Below are 13076 nucleotides of genomic sequence, written 5' to 3'. Positions count from 1 at the left end.
GTTCAACAGGCTAGTAATAGTGGTCGCAACAATTTCAGCAGATAATTTTAGAAAGATAGGGTCCAGATTGTCTAGCCCGGGATGATTTGTAGGGGTCCAGATTTTGCAGCTCTTTCAGAACATCAGCTATCTGGACTTGGGTGAAGGAGAAATGGTGGGGGCTTTCGCGGGTTGCTGTGGAGGTTGCCGGGCAGTTGACCAGGGTAGGGGTAGCCAGGTGGAAAGCATGGCCAGCCGTAGAGAAATGCTTATTGAAATTCTCAATTATTGTGGATTTATATGTAGTGACAGTGTTTCCTAGCCTTAGTGCAGTGGGCAGCTGGGAGGAGGTGCTCTTATTCTCCATGGACTTTACAGTGTCCCAGAACATTTGAGTTTGTACTACAGGATTTAAGCCTTAGCTTTCCTAACTGCCTGTGTATATTGGTTCCTAACTTCCCTGAAAAGTTGCATATCACGGGGGCTATTCGATGCTAATGCAGAATACCACAGGATGTTTTTGTGCTGGTCAAGGGCAGTCAGGAGGTTTTTGTGCTGGCCAAGGGCTATATCTATTCCTAGTTCTACATTTTTTGAATGGGGCATGCTTATTTAAGATGGTGAGGAAGGCACTTTTAAAGAATAACCAGGCATCCTCTACTGACGGGATGAGGTCGATGTCATTCCAGGATACCCCGGCCAGGTCGATTAGAATGGCCTGCTCGCAGAGGTGTTTTAGGGAGTGTTTGACAGTGGTAAGGGGTGGTCGTTTGGTCACAGACCCATTACAGATGCAGGCAATGAGGCAGTGATCGCTGAGATCTTGATTGAAAACAGCAGAGGTGTATTTGGAGGGCGAGTTAGTTAGAATGATATCTGTTAGGCTGCCCGTGTTTACGGATTTGGGATTGTACCTGGTAGGTTCATTGATAATTTGTGTGAGATTGAGGGCATCAAACTTAGATTGTAGGATGGCTGGGGGATTTAGGACAGACACCACAGAGTTTTGGGGACAGGCAGTGTGAAGGATTCTGAAAGGCTTTGACTTTTTTCTGTTATTTATTCAACTAACTATGTTTAATTGAAACCTGATTTAAATTCACGTAACAATTAACTCATTAGGAATTTGGGGCACCATGGAAGAGTGTCACGACTTCCACCAAAGGTGGCTCCTCTCCCTTTTCGGGCAGCTCCCGGCGGTCGTCATCGCCTACTAGCTGCCACCGATCCTTTTTCCTTTTCATTTGGTTATGTCTGTCTTGTGACAGAGTTGAAAGCCTTGGCAAGGTCTTATTTAAGAAACAAAAAAAGACTGAACATTTCAATGTATAAAGGGGCAACACAATGCCAGCAATAAACCATTCAAATGTAATGTACACGCAGGTATGTAATGTAATGTCTCCCCACAAGATATGACAAGTGAGCGTCTAATAAGGTCTTCATGAATGGAAGGAAAAACAGGAAGCAGGGAAATACAGAGAGACTGGTAAAAAAATGGTATTAGCTTAATGTACGTGTTAAAAGAAAAATAAAATACATTTAGTCTGTGTCTTTTAACGGAAGTGTTCGATTTAGGGTAAATAGGGTATAGTATTTTATCTCGCCCTCTGGGTTTTGTGTGTGATTGTTACGTTTGCTGTCATTTAGTTTGGGTTGCGTTTTCTTGGCCGGTGTCTGGTTGTTTTGAGGCTGTAGTCCTGTTTCCTTTGTTTCTTTGGACTTGTTAATAAAACACCCTTTTCGAAATGTGCGCTCTCCTGCGCCTGACTCCACACCCACTTCTCCTTGGAGAGATTATTGACAAAGAGGTTGTTTAAGAGCTAAGGGCCCATCCTTTAAACAGAGCACATGGTCCTAGGGCATTTAATTCTGGTAAGCACCAGATGTTGGCACATTGATCTAGTATCTTAGCAACTTGTTTTTCTTCATTAGCTTTGATAACATTGACTGTAAACCTTTTGTTAGTTTCTTTGTCCATCTCTCATTTCAAGACTTCCTCTCATCTCTTTACGGGACTAAGTCAATTTACAGTTCATATATTTTAGCAGTTCTGGGTGGGAAAGAGGTACGCTTTTTGGGGAGTTTGGTCCTCCAGTTTTCTGTGTTTACCCTCCGCCATGTTTGTTTTGACTGCGTTGTAAAAATGATAATATACATTTTTTAACCCTCCTGTTGTGTTCGTTTCATGTTAATTAATTCTGTGTTCCCGGTCCAAAACGGCCGCCCCATTATAGTTGATTATAAATCCATAATAATATATATATTATCACCTAATGTTGTGTTAGATCTTTTTATCAACTTAAATTCTTCTGAACATTACACATTTTGAACTTCTATTTGCTATTTATGGCCTGTAGGCCTCTGACCTGAGCTCATTCAACTTGTTTTTGAGTTTAAAAAAAGCATATGTGGATTATTTGGACTGGAACTTATATTCAGATGAAACATATTGTGGTATTTATCACAGACTACTTTGTGTCAAAGTTTAACAAGGACTCTCTCCTCCTCACCAGTGTCATGATCAAAGATATGATCAAGAGCCTCTCATACAGTATATCGTTTGGTCATTGTGATGCCACAGAATGAATTGTGAGCAAGGCCTCAGTAAAGCTTTATATACCAGAGCTGCGAGAAGAGTTCTATATATTATAGAAACAATGCTGCGATTGTTTGTGAGAATTCCAACAGGTGTGGTTCCGGTGGGGGGAAGATTCTATTGGGGAAAGGTTCCCCTGGGGATTGCCATGGAAGCCAAGAAGGGGAGTGAGGTGTGTGTGTGTGTGTGTGTGCGTGCTCGAACAGACATGCATGTGGGGGTCTGGGAGAGGAAGCGTGTCCATCTGCCTGAACTCAATTGAACTCAATTGTATACACTAATTGTAGTCTCAACCATTAATTTCTAATGACCGGTCATTTTTGACCAGGAACACCACAGGTGGACAAAAGTGAAATAAAACACCCACAATGTAATGAAAATCATCTAAATGTATTTTGTGTGTTCAGATGCCCTGTGTGGACAAAGTCATGGAACCTTGTGACAATCAGATTAAATTAACTACATTTTTCAGAGAGAGAACTTGTAAATCGGTCCAATTGGACCGGAACACAGCAGGAGGGTTAAAGCGGTCATCCAGGCAAAAGGTGGCTATTTGAAGATTCTAAAATCTAAAATATATTTAGCTTTGTTTAACACTTATTTTGGTCACTATGAGTCCATATGTGTTTTTCATAGTTTTGATGTAGAAAATAGTAAGAATAAAGAAAAACCCATGAATGAGTAGGTGTTCTGAAACTTTTGCCTGGTAGTGTGTGCTATAGCATTAAGATTTCCCTTCACTGGAACTAAGGGGCCCAAAAACCAAGAAAAACTGCCTCAGACCATTATTCCTTCTCCACCAAACTTTACAGTTGGCACTATGCATTCGGGCAGGTAGTGTTCTCCTGGCATCGCCAAATCCAGATTTAATCTGTCGGACTGCCAGATGGTGAAGCGTGATTCATCTGTCCAGAGTCCAATGGCGGCGAACTTTACACCACTCCAGTGAGTGTAGTAACCGAAGAGAGACTCATTTTACTCGCTAAGCACTTCAGCATTTTTCAGCACTCCCCTTCTGTGAGCTTGTGTGCCCTACCACTTTGCGGCCGAGCTGTTATAGCTCCTAGACGTTGCCATTTACAGTTGACCAGGGAAGCTCTAGCAGGGCCCAAATGTATTGAAAAGGTGGCATACTATGACGGTGCCACGTTGAAAGTCACTGAGCTCTTCAGTACGGGCATTCTACTTCCAATGTTTGTCTATGGAGATCGCATGGCTGTGTGCTTGATTTTTATACACCTGTCAGCAATGGGTGTTGCAGGAAAATACCAAATCCACTCATTTTAAGGGGTGTCCACATACTTTTGTGTATATATATATATTTATATATTTATTTATTATGAATGCCCTAATTGCAAGTTGCTCTGCATGAGAGCCTCTGCTAAATGACTAACATGTACAATATAAAACCTCACAGCGCCAATGCAGGGTCACGTTCAGTAGGCAGACGTTGCAGAAATGTTTCACCAATGAAGTTGACAGGATTGCTAATTCCTACATGTCAGAGCGTGGTGTTCGCTGTGCTCGTATCTAAACCAGCACAGCGTTGTGTCCTGTTTAACGGACGTAATCTGCATCCAGACGGACACGCCCATTCCCCCAGGTTCCGTCTCTCTCCTCCCCACTGCACTGAGACGCGGACCGACGTCATCCGTCCTGGTTTGTAGCAGTCTGGGAATCATCTGCTCATCGCAGCTAGTCTACTCTCTCTCTCTCAATTATAAACCAAACCGCAACAGGTTCAGAACGACATCAGCGTTCTAGGTTGGGAATTAAGGAATAACATCGTTAAAGGAGGGATTTGTCCTAAACTAGGAAGATGATGAAACGAGCAGCTCCTGAAGCTGCCGCTACCCTCCTTTGCATTGAACGGTAAGCGAAGTGCAGTATAATATAGACAGGGTTTAAAAGAAAACCCGGGTTAAGGATTTTTATAAACAATAGACATTTACCTGTATGCCTATGACATTCCTTTGTTTGTCGTATAGGCCTACATCCGGTCAGTGTTTCTACAATTCAATTTATACAGGTTATTATTTTGAAAAGATGAGCCTATAGTATAGACTACTGAATGTCATCCTCTAGACTATAGTATAGACAACTGAATGTCAACCTCTAGACTATAGACTACTGAATGTCAACCTCTAGACTATAGTATAGACTACTGAATGTCAACCTCTAGACTATACTATAGACTACTGAATGTCAACCTCTAGACTATAGACTACTGAATGTCAACCTCTAGACTATACTATAGACTACTGAATGTCATCCTCTAGACTATAGTATAGACAACTGAATGTCATCCTCTAGACTATAGTATAGACTACTGAATGTCATCCTCTAGACTATAGTATAGACTACTGAATGTCAACCTCTAGACTATAGTATAGACAACTGAATGTCAACCTCTAGACTATAGTATAGACAACTGAATGTCATCCTCTAGACTATAGTATAGACAACTGAATGTCAACCTCTAGACTATTGTATAGACTACTGAATGTCATCCTCTAGACTATAGTATAGACAACTGAATGTCATCCTCTAGACTATACTATAGACTACTGAATGTCAACCTCTAGACTATAGTATAGACTACTGAATGTCAACCTCTAGACTATACTATAGACTACTGAATGTCATCCTCTAGACTATAGTATAGACTACTGAATGTCATCCTCTAGACTATAGTATAGACTACTGAATGTCATCCTCTAGACTATAGTATAGACTACTGAATGTCATCCTCTAGACTATAGTATAGACAACTGAATGTCATCCTCTAGACTATAGTATAGACAACTGAATGTCAACCTCTAGACTATAGACTACTGAATGTCATCCTCTAGACTATACTATAGACTACTGAATGTCAACCTCTAGACTATAGACTACTGAATGTCAACCTCTAGACTATAGTATAGACAACTGAATGTCAACCTCTAGACTATAGTATAGACAACTGAATGTCATCCTCTAGACTATAGTATAGACTACTGAATGTCATCCTCTAGACTATAGTATAGACAACTGAATGTCAACCTCTAGACTATAGTATAGACAACTGAATGTCAACCTCTAGACTATAGTATAGACAACTGAATGTCATCCTCTAGACTATAGTATAGACAACTGAATGTCATCCTCTAGACTATAGACTACTGAATGTCATCCTCTAGACTATACTATAGACTACTGAATGTCATCCTCTAGACTATACTATAGACTACTGAATGTCAACCTCTAGACTATAGACTACTGAATGTCAACCTCTAGACTATAGTATAGACAACTGAATGTCAACCTCTAGACTATAGACTACTGAATGTCAACCTCTAGACTATAGACTACTGAATGTCAACCTCTAGACTATAGACTACTGAATGTCAACCTCTAGACTATAGACTACTGAATGTCAACCTCTAGACTATAGTATAGACAACTGAATGTCATCCTCTAGACTATAGTATAGACAACTGAATGTCAACCTCTAGACTATACTATAGACTACTGAATGTCAACCTCTAGACTATAGTATAGACTACTGAATGTCAACCTCTAGACTATTGTATAGACTACTGAATGTCAACCTCTAGACTATAGTATAGACTACTGAATGTCATCCTCTAGACTATACTATAGACTACTGAATGTCAACATCTAGACTATACTATAGACTACTGAATGTCAACCTCTAGACTATAGTATAGACTACTGAATGTCAACCTCTAGACTATTGTATAGACTACTGAATGTCAACCTCTAGACTATAGTATAGACTACTGAATGTCATCCTCTAGACTATACTATAGACTACTGAATGTCAACCTCTAGACTATAGTATAGACTACTGAATGTCATCCTCTAGACTATACTATAGATTACTGAATGTCATCCTCTAGACTATACTATAGACTACTGAATGTCAACCTCTAGACTATACTATAGACTACTGAATGTCATCCTCTAGACTACAGACAACTGAATGTCAACCTCTAGACTATACTATAGACTACTGAATGTCAACCTCTAGACTATAGACTACTGAATGTCATCCTCTAGACTATAGACTACTGAATGTTAACCTCTAGACTATAGACTACTGAATGTCAACCTCTCGACTATACTGTAGACTACTGAATGTCAACCTCTAGACTATACTATAGACTACTGAATGTCATCCTCTAGACTAGTATAGACTACTGAATGTCAACCTCTAGACTATACTATAGACTACTGAATGTCAACCTCTTGACTAATGAATGTCAACCTCTAGACTATAGTATAGACTACTGAATGTCAACCTCTAGGCTATAGTATAGACTACTGAATGTCAACATCTAGACTATAGACTACTGAATGTCAACCTCTAGACTATAGACTACTGAATGTCAACCTCTAGACTATAGACTACTGAATGTCAACCTCTCGACTATACTATAGACTACTGAATGTCAACCTCTAGACTATACTATAGACTACTGAATGTCATCCTCTAGACTATACTATAGACTACTGAATGTCATCCTCTAGACCATAGTATAGACTAATGAATGTCAACCTCTAGACTATAGTATAGACTAATGAATGTCAACCTCTAGACTATAGTATAGACTACTGAATGTCAACCTCTAGACTATAGACTACTGAATGTCAACCTCTAGACTATAGACTACTGAATGTCAACCTCTCGACTATAGACTACTGAATGTCATCCTCTAGACTATAGTATAGACTAATGAATGTCAACCTCTAGACTATACTATAGACTACTGAATGTCATCCTCTAGACTATAGTATAGACTACTGAATGTCAACCTCTAGACTATAGTATAGACTACTGAATCTCATCCCCTAGACTATACTATAGACTACTGAATGTCATCCTCTAGACTATAGTATAGACTAATGAATGTCAACCTCTAGACTATACTATAGACTACTGAATGTCATCCTCTAGACTATAGTATAGACTACTGAATGTCATCCTCTAGACTATACTATAGACTACTGAATGTCATCCTCTAGACTATAGACTACTGAATGTCATCCTCTAGACTATAGTATAGACTACTGAATGTCATCCTCTAGACTATAGTATAGACTAATGAATGTCATCCTCTAGACTATAGTACAGACTACTGAATGTCAACATCTAGACTATAGACTACTGAATGTCAACCTCTAGACTATAGTATAGACTACTGAATGTCAACCTCTAGACTATAGACTACTGAATGTCAACCTCTCGACTATACTATAGACTACTGAATGTCAACCTCTAGACTATACTATAGACTACTGAATGTCATCCTCTAGACTATACTATAGACTACTGAATGTCATCCTCTAGACCATAGTATAGACTAATGAATGTCAACCTCTAGACTATAGTATAGACTAATGAATGTCAACCTCTAGACTATAGTATAGACTAATGAATGTCAACCTCTAGACTATAGACTACTTAATGTCATCCTCTAGACTATAGACTACTGAATGTCAACCTCTAGACTATAGACTACTGAATGTCAACCTCTCGACTATACTATAGACTACTGAATGTCAACCTCTAGACTATACTATAGACTACTGAATGTCATCCTCTAGACTATACTATAGACTACTGAATGTCATCCTCTAGACTATAGTATAGACTACTGAATGTCAACCTCTAGACTATAGACTACTGAATGTCAACCTCTCGACTATAGACTACTGAATGTCATCCTCTAGACTATAGTATAGACTACTGAATGTCAACCTCTAGACTATAGTATAGACTACTGAATCTCATCCCCTAGACTATACTATAGACTACTGAATGTCATCCTCTAGACTATAGTATAGACTAATGAATGTCAACCTCTAGACTATACTATAGACTACTGAATGTCATCCTCTAGACTATAGTATAGACTAATGAATGTCAACCTCTAGACTATACTATAGACTACTGAATGTCATCCTCTAGACTATAGTATAGACTACTGAATGTCATCCTCTAGACTATAGTATAGACTACTGAATGTCATCCTCTAGACTATACTATAGACTACTGAATGTCATCCTCTAGACTATAGACTACTGAATGTCATCCTCTAGACTATAGTATAGACTACTGAATGTCAACCTCTAGACTATACTATAGACTAATGAATGTCATCCTCTAGACTATAGTACAGACTACTGAATGTCAACATCTAGACTATAGACTACTGAATGTCAACCTCTAGACTATAGTATAGACTACTGAATGTCAACCTCTAGACTATAGTATAGACTACTGAATGTCAACCTCTAGACTACTGAATGTCATCCTCTAGACTATAGTATAGACTACTGAATGTCATCCTCTAGACTATAGTATAGACTAATGAATGTCAACCTCTAGACTATAGTATAGACTACTGAATGTCAACCTCTAGACTATACTATAGACTACTGAATGTCATCCTCTAGACTATAGTATAGACTACTGAATGTCATCCTCTAGACTATGGTATAGACTACTGAATGTCATCCTCTAGACTATAGTATAGACTACTGAATGTCAACCTCTAGACTATAGTATAGACTACTGAATGTCATCCTCTAGACTATAGACTACTGAATGTCAACCTCTAGACTATAGTATAGACTACTGAATGTCATCCTCTAGACTATAGACTACTGAATGTCATCCTCTAGACTATAGTATAGACTACTGAATGTCATCCTCTAGACTATAGTATAGACTACTCAAATCAAATAAAAATCAAATCAAATGTATTTATATAGCCCTTCGTACATCAGCTGATATCTCAAAGTGCTGTACAGAAACCCAGCCTAAAACCCCAAACAGCAAGCAATGCAGGTGGAGAAGCACGGTGGCTAGGAAAAACTCCCTAGAAAGGCCAATACCTAGGAAGAAACCTAGAGAGGAACCAGGCTATGTGGGGTGGCCAGTCCTCTTCTGGCTGTGCCGGGTGGAGATTATAACAGAACATGGCCAAGATGTTCAAATGTTCATAAATGACCAGCATGGTCGAATAATAATAAGGCAGAACAGTTGAAACTGGAGCAGCAGCACAGTCAGGTGGAAGTTGAAACTGGAGCAGCAGCATGGCCAGGTGGACTGGGGACAGCAAGGAGTCATCATGTCAGGTAGTCCTGGGGCATGGTCCTAGGGCTCAGGTCAGTTGAAACTGGAACAGCAGCATGGCCAGGTGGACTGGGGACAGCAAGGAGTCATCATGTCAGGTAGTCCTGAATGTCATCCTCTAGACTATAGTATAGACTACTGAATGTCAACCTCTAGACTATAGTATAGACTAATGAATGTCAACCTCTAGACTATAGTATAGACTACTGAATGTCATCCTCTAGGCTATACTATAGACTACTGAATGTCAACATCTAGACTATACTATAGACTACGGAATGTCATCCTCTAGACTATACTATAGACTACTGAATGTCAACCTCTAGACTATACTATAGACTACTGAATGTCATCCTCTAGACTATAGTATAGACTACTGAATGTCATCCTCTAGACTATACTATAGACTACTGAATGTCATCCTCTAGACTATACTATAGACTACTGAATGTCATCCTCTAGGCTATACTATAGACTACTGAATGTCATCCTCTAGACTATAGACTACTGAATGTCATCCTCTAGACTATAGTATAGACTACTGAATGTCAACCTCTAGACTATAGTATAGACTAATGCCTCCAACATCTAGTCTTCTGTCATTTGGCAGGTTATTCTCAGGCTGTGAAAAATCTGGTCTACAATTCGACCCAGTAAAGCTCTACTTCCCTCATCTCTCCTCGACTTGTGCTGCATATATATATAGTTAGACATTCCCAGGCGTTATTTTTCATTTCACCATAACCACAGAACATCAGGACACCGCTATGTACCCTGAGGGTTATCCTCTACTGTCAACACAGAGAGAGAGAAGGACACCACTATGTACCCTGAGGGTTTAGCCTCTACTGTCAACACAGAGAGAGAGAGAGGACACCACTATGTACCCTGAGGGTTATCCTCTACTGTCAACACAGAGAGAGAGAAGGACACCACTATGTACCCTGAGGGTTTAGCCTCTACTGTCAACACAGAGAGAGAGAGAAGGACACCGCTATGTACCCTGAGGGTTTAGCCTCTACTGTCAACACAGAGAGAGAGAGAGGACACCACTATGTACCCTGAGGGTTTAGCCTCTACTGTCAACACAGAGAGAGAGAGAGGACACCACTATGTACCCTGAGGGTTTAGCCTCTACTGTCAACACAGAGAGAGAGAAGGACACCACTATGTACCCTGAGGGTTTAGCCTCTACTGTCAACACAGAGAGAGAGAGAAGGACACCGCTATGTACCCTGAGGGTTTAGCCTCTACTGTCAACACAGAGCGAGAGAGAAGGACACCACTATGTACCCTGAGGGTTTAGCCTCTACTGTCAACACAGAGAGAGAGAAGGACACCACTATGTACCCTGAGGGTTTAGCCTCTACTGTCAACACAGAGAGAGAGAGAAGGACACCGCTATGTACCCTGAGGGTTATCCTCTACTGTTAACACAGAGAGAGAGAGAGAAGGACACCGCTATGTCCCCTGAGGGTTATCCTCTACTGCTGTGTAACTCCAGTAGTAACTATAGACCACTGAAACTATAGACCGCTGTGTAACTATAGACCACTGTGTAACGGTAGACCTCTGTGTAACGGTAGACCTCTGTGTAACGGTAGACCTCTGTGTAACGGTAGACCTCTGTGTAACGCTCTGAAATCAGAGTAGATAGCTGGTTCGATTCCAGGCTGTATGACAACCGGTCGTGATTGGGAGTCTTATAGGCCGACGCACAATAGGCCCAGCGTCGTCCGGGTTTGGCCTGGTTAGGCTGTCATTGTAAATAAGAATTTGTTCTTAACTGACGTGCCTAGTTAAATAAATAAACAATTATATTTTGTGCCAAATAGCAGTTTAGTTTATTCTGTGTTTTTGTTTAATTTTCCCAATTTGTCAAATAGGAGGTTTTCATTTATGTAACAATTCTCTCCTTCTTCTCTCTCTTCTCCCTTCTCTCCAGATGTCTGTGAGTTGAATAGAGGTTCTCTCTGTAGCCGTTGGTGCTCCCACTATGAACGGTAAGAACAATACTTTGTGTGTCTGTGTGCTTTCCAGTGCTGTTTCGCTAAGATTTTGTGACCAAGATTGAAGGATGGATGGATGGAAGGAGAATAAATGAGATGGAGGGAGAGAGAGAGATGAAGAAATGGGCCAGAGCGAGGTGATGCTGTTTTTCTACCTGTTAGCAAAAACAGAACAGTCAATACAGAGTGCTCTGTTGAGTCAGCGCTTTCTGTCTTAGCTCGCTCGCTCTCTCCCTTCATTCAGCTCTCGCTCTTCATTCAGCTCTCTCCCTTCATTCAGCTCTGTCTCCCTTCATTCAGCTCTGTCTCCCTTCATTCAGCTCTCTCTCTCTCTCTTCATTCAGCTCTCTCCCTTCATTCAGCTGTCTCTCTTCATTCAGCTCTCTCTCTCTTCATTCAGCTCTCTCTCCCTTCATTCAGCTCTCGCTCTTCATTCATCTCTCTCTCTCTCTCCATTCAGCTCTCTCTCTCTTTTCATTCAGCTCTCTCTCTTCATTCAGCTCTCTCTCTCTTCATTCAGCTCTCTCTCTCTTCATTCATCTCTCTCTCTCTCTTCATTCAGCTCTCTCTCTCTCTCTTCATTCAGCTCTCTCTCTCTCTCTTCATTCAGCTCTCTCTCTCTTCATTCAGCTCTCTCTCTCTTCATTCAGCTCGCTCTCTCTCTCTCTCTCTCTCTCTCTCTCTCTTCATTCAGCTCTCTCTCTCTCTTCATTCATCTCTCTCTCTCTCTCCATTCAGCTCTCTCTCTCTCTTTTCATTCAGCTCTCTCTCTTCATTCAGCTCTCTCTCTCTCTCTCTCTCTTCATTCAGCTCTCTCTCTCTCTCTCTCTTCATTCAGCTCTCTCTCTCTTCATTCAGCTCTCTCTCTCTTCATTCAGCTCTCTCTCTCTCTCTCTCTCTCTCGCTCTCTCTCTCGCTCTCTCTCTTCATTCAGCTCTCTCTCTCTCTTCATTCAGCTCTCTCTCTCTCTCTCATTCAGCTCTCTCTCTCTCTTCATCAGCTCTCTCTCTCTCTTCATTCAGCTCTCTCTCTCTCTTCATTCAGCTCTCTCTCTCTCTTCATTCAGCTCTCTCTCTCTCTCTTCATTCAGCTCTCTCTCTCTCTTCATTCAGCTCTCTCTCTCTCTCTCTCTCTTCATTCAGCTCTCTCTCTCTTCATTCAGCTCTCTCTCTCTCTCTCTCTCTTTTCATTCAGCTCTCTCTCTCTTTCTCTCTTCATTCAGCTCTCTCTCTCTCTTCATTCAGCTCTCTCTCTCTCTCTCTCTCTCTCTCTTCATTCAGCTCTCTCTCTCTCTCTATCTGCTCTCTCTCTTCATTCAGCTCTCTCTCTCTCTCTCTCTTCATTC

At 40.8% G+C, this 13076-nt stretch overlaps 1 protein-coding gene across 1 annotated transcript in view; it reads left to right on the top strand.

Moving 5' to 3' along the window:
* The first annotated feature begins 4226 nt into the window (after positions 1–4226).
* The window catches only part of LOC116376566 (intersectin-2), a 134657-nt gene continuing 125807 nt past the window's right edge, over positions 4227–13076 (top strand). Inside the window, exons 1-2 of the mRNA XM_031837947.1 lie at positions 4227–4447; positions 11668–11725. The gene's annotated coding sequence lies outside the window, so the exon portion shown is untranslated. The remainder of the gene's footprint in view (positions 4448–11667; positions 11726–13076) is intronic.

Source organism: Oncorhynchus kisutch, linkage group LG12, assembly GCF_002021735.2.
Source record: "Oncorhynchus kisutch isolate 150728-3 linkage group LG12, Okis_V2, whole genome shotgun sequence".
Taxonomy (NCBI): Eukaryota; Metazoa; Chordata; class Actinopteri; order Salmoniformes; family Salmonidae; genus Oncorhynchus; species Oncorhynchus kisutch.
Note: the sequence above shows the minus strand (reverse complement) of the source record. Positions and strands in the feature narration are given on the sequence as shown.